Source organism: Manis javanica, chromosome 16 (genome assembly GCF_040802235.1).
Source record: "Manis javanica isolate MJ-LG chromosome 16, MJ_LKY, whole genome shotgun sequence".
Classification (NCBI taxonomy): Eukaryota; Metazoa; Chordata; class Mammalia; order Pholidota; family Manidae; genus Manis; species Manis javanica.
Window position 1 is genome coordinate 18,133,201 of NC_133171.1, and position 4,490 is coordinate 18,137,690.

General features: G+C 44.3%; 1 long non-coding RNA gene across 1 annotated transcript; it reads right to left on the bottom strand.

The window, feature by feature from the left end:
• Nucleotides 1–398: 398 nt before the first annotated feature.
• On the bottom strand, nt 399–1,772 carry LOC140846902 (uncharacterized). Its single transcript, XR_012126408.1, has 3 exons — nt 1,372–1,772; nt 1,107–1,272; nt 399–557 (listed from the first exon to the last, which is right to left on the bottom strand). It is a non-coding gene; the product is annotated as an uncharacterized lncRNA (long non-coding RNA).
• Nucleotides 1,773–4,490: the final 2,718 nt, after the last annotated feature.

Here is a 4,490-nt window from a genome sequence, read left to right on the forward strand (position 1 = left end):
CAGCTTCCTGGTCTTTACAAGCCCCCCCACCTGCTTCCTCATAGTGGATGCCCTCTCACCGACCCGTTAAGGAGGATAAACCAGGAATACAGCATCTGATTTGACTCAAACGACTCTGAGTCCTAGCATCTCTTATCACCCATTTTCATCGACGTTACCTTAATTCTCACAACTGTTCTGAGAGTTAAGTTACTCCTCTTTTTTTCTAACAAAGAAATTGAGGCTCAGTGATATAAAGTGACTTTCCCAAAGACACACAGCATGTAAATATTGTGCTGAGACATAAAACCATTTTTTCTGGTGCTGGGAACAGCAAGATATCTTTCAGCTACCCTATAATCCTGCCAAGCAGGATCAGGAAAGCAAAGATCACAATGGTCAGAGATTTCCCAGCCCTTTTATATACCATTGATAATTCTTCATGACCAGTGAAGTCCCCACGTTTTCCCACGTACTTGCTTTTAACTGATACAAAAACTGAGGCCAAGGAGAGCCATTGTCAGCAACGTCAAAAAGAGCTGAAGACTGGATTTCTCCATCTTTGTTTCTCCCAAGGCCTTTAAACAAATGACAGCGATGAAGAACAGTTATTAAAGGTAAAAATTCAGCGTACAAAAATCTGTGCTGATAATCTCAGCGTTTGGCTGTCTGGCATCTCTGGGTCTGCAGGGGTCCAGACAGGCAGGTCTACCCAGCCGAGAATTGAGGTCATTAATCAGATTATTCAAGGTGAAAAGCTACTATTGCTTCTCATACCTGCAGACATCAGGCATTTTGTTTTTCTTAAAAGCAGGTTTCTTTGGTCTGGCTTATCTGGAAAATCCCCCCATTCTTAGCTTTGTTTTGCTAGTATCACTCTGATCATAAGGAAGCTGATACTTTTGCAGCAGAACCACTTTCAAATTTTATGGAAATAGCACTATCAAAAACTATTTTCAGGAGGGCAAGGCCTTCTGTTAAACAGGCTTCACACACACACACACACACACACACACACACACACACACACACACACACACACACACACACACACACACACACACGGCTGCTTTGGCTGTATGCAAAAGCACCTTTATTTCATCTATAGCCTTCTGAGCACCCCTCACCTTACGTAGGAATGTTGCATAACGTAAACGCAGATGATGTTTGTGATCAGCTGATTTTTCCCCGCTCAGTGATGCCCGTCCCTCCCTCTCTTCCTCCTGTTCTTGCCTTCTTTGTGCTGTTCAGTGCTTCGAAAAGCCCCAACAAACATCTGAAGCTCTGCCATGCCTACGGTAAGTGCTCCTGTTAGCAGCCGGCCAGACGCACAGCGCAGTGCCGCTCAGCGATCTGCTGGTCAAGCCTGCCTGCCCACCTCCCCGCCCTTACCCCAGGAGCCTGGTGCAGCACTGAGGTAGGGTCCCGCGCTACAGCGGGCGGCCTGTTACGGTAGGTGGGCCGCGCCAGGGCTCTGCCGGTGCGCCTGTTTCCTCTCCTGGGACAGTTAATTTCCGCTTCTCAAATGAGCTGCGAAGCTGGGAGGCCCGGCAGTGCTGGTTCTCGGCTCTCTGTGATGCAGATAATGAGGGTACTGATAGGTGCCTAGGAGACCGTGATGGCTCCACGCGCAGCCATGCCCTGATAATGCTTCATGCCAGCAGCGTCACAGCGGAACCACCATCATCCCTCAAGGAACGGCTCGTCTTTATGTGTGATGCAGCAGCTGTCACCTAAATGGCTAATGGGGAAGCAAAGCAGAACCTTAGTGCTAGTAATCTTTGTCACTTAATAATTTTAAAGGTATCAGACTTCAGTGGCTCCTGCAAGTTCTAATAAAAGTGTACTTGCTGATTTTATGGGGTTTGTGGTGGATTAAATGTAAATTGAGAAATCTGTGGTGCTGTTCTATGCAAATCTTATTTGGTTTAATTTGAATAGTCAAGTAATTAAAATGTATTATAGGTATAAGATGCTGGGATGGTGGAGTGCCTGCATTTAAGAAGATTTATTGGGCTCACAGCATCCACTCTGAACCTTCTACAATCACATTAGCTAACATCTGCTGAAAAACGTTGAGATGCAGGCCAGGAGACAGGCACGCAGAATGCATGCTTTCATGAGTGGGAACAGCACACGGGGAACACAGGGTGGCACTTACAAGTTAAATTAATTAGTGATGGGCCTTGGATCTGCCCAGGTATACGTGTGCATGGACAAAGGGTATGTGGGTGGGTGAAGAGGCACATATGGGTACACACAGGCACATACCAAACACACGTCCTTTCCAGTTAACATCCAGCCCCTACAAAGTGGGAAGTGAAGCCTGGTTGGATTTAGGATCATGGTACTAAAAATGGGACAGTTAATACAAACGATGTCTCTGTTGACACTGCCTCATTAGAATTTCCTGGCAGATTATTTTGTTTGCTTTGCCTAAGTGCACAAGCTTACAGGAGGCGATTCAGTAGGCTAGGGCACTGGGTTCCGCAGGCAGGCCAAGCTAATTTCAATCACACCTACAACCAGACTGCTAATCTTTGGGGAGTTACTGCACCTGTACTGGCAAAGGTTAAGAGGCGGAAGATTCTAGAGGCACAGATACAGCAATTGTCCAGGGAAGAGGCAGAGATAGAAGGGAACTACAGCTCTCTTAGGGGATAAATCAAAGACCATTTCGAAATCTGAAAAATATGCTTGCAGGTAAGTGTGAGATACACCACCCAAACACACGCAAAACATGTCCCAAGGAAATACTGGTCAGGAGAAAGTTCAGAGTGCTTCCAAATGAGAGAGAGTCAGGTGCAGGTGAAATATGTTTAAGCAACACGACACATTACATTCTTCTTTCTTCCTCACTGAGTGGCTTGAGCTTATTGTCAAATGGGAATCCTGCTAGGAGAAAAATAACTGTGTGGGATGGGGAAACCAAGGTTTCCGGGTGCCATTTGACATTTTCACCTGACCTCTGAGTTCCGGATAGCTCTGTTCTCCTCTTCCTGAATCTCTGGTCAACTATGAATGAAGCCAATGAGCAATTTTCATGCTGTCATCAACTTCCCTCCAAGGACAGATCTCCCCCTGCGGACCTCATTTCCTGGGAGACCTCAGGCTAGCAGGCAGCGGGGTCCAGAGGTGAAACCTTTCCTCAGGTTCTTTAAGCCTCCACCTTACTCACAGCACATCTCAGAGGCTGCAGCAATTGCTGACTGTTTGGAATAAATATGTAGATTTTAAATACAGTTTTTAAAAGCACCCTCTGGCTTGTGATGTCTGAGCCAAAAACAGGTATTGACACAAGAGTTGGAAACATTCACTAACACCTGCAGGCAGTGTCCTCGGTCATGTGTCTCTCGGCAAGTAGGAGAGGAAAGGTGAATACAGCAGGGGCTTCAAAAAAACCAAATTGACTAGCAATGCAGAAATGAAAAAAATGTGCTTTTACCTAGTATAACAATAACATGATATTTGATGTGTATTGAAATGGATAAAAATGTCTTTGGTACTCAGAAAATTGCTCATCACCAAGAGCTCTTCGGGAGTCCTTATGGATGTACTTAATAGGCTCTAGGCCAAACCCATCCGAACTTAGCATTCGTTCAAGTACACTTAACATCAAACATCATATCTTAGGTCAGATCTTCATTTCATTGGCATTTCAATGGGAAGCCTTGTATTTGCGCTTGAAAATCACAGGAAAGATGGCTTTTCTGAGGGGGGGTTTGAAAATCAGTATCACCAGCATTAGGAAGGAGGCGAACGTTGTCTGACTCCTTTTCTCATGTGTTCAAACCAAAGCTTTTGCTCCACGTTGAGAACAGAGGTAATGATTGTGCGTCTGTTGCTGTAATATGGTGAACCGGGAGGAACTAACTACATGCAATTCAATAAAGTATATTTAGCATATTTTTATTGCACCAAATATCAGCTGATACACCTCTTATTAGTATAAATGGCATAGATTAGTGTCAGGCATTTTCAACAGTGAAGAAATTACAGGAGTCTGCAAGGCTCATTAGGCCCTGGATGCATGTTAACAAGGGGCCAGGCCTTATTAATAAGAAGAGGAAATGATAAAACTATGCTTCAAGGGAAAAAAGGAACAAAACACCCCTTAAAAATTCTCCAGCACTGAAAAGTGTGAAGATGCACTGGGTGATTCCTCTCCTTCTTGATTTCCTAGACATTTGTGAAGATGTGCACTTTCATTTTATTACTATTTTGCAATATGTAAGTATTATTATTTCAGTCCATGTTAAATACAGACAGAAACTGTGTTATTTTAAATGGGTGATATGGTTGTGAACTTTTGGTTTTGAATAGCCATCCTGGAATCGAGGTCAGGTTTTGTATTTACATTTTCTCTTCTTTTAGCCCCCACGATCTGTTACTGAAGGCAGGAAATGACCTGCCTCAGCCTACAGATATTAAAGGATCTCCTCTCAGCTTCCCTACCTCACTGTGTTCAAAAATCCAGTGGCATTGTCAGAAAGCAATCCTTTCTTGGAAAG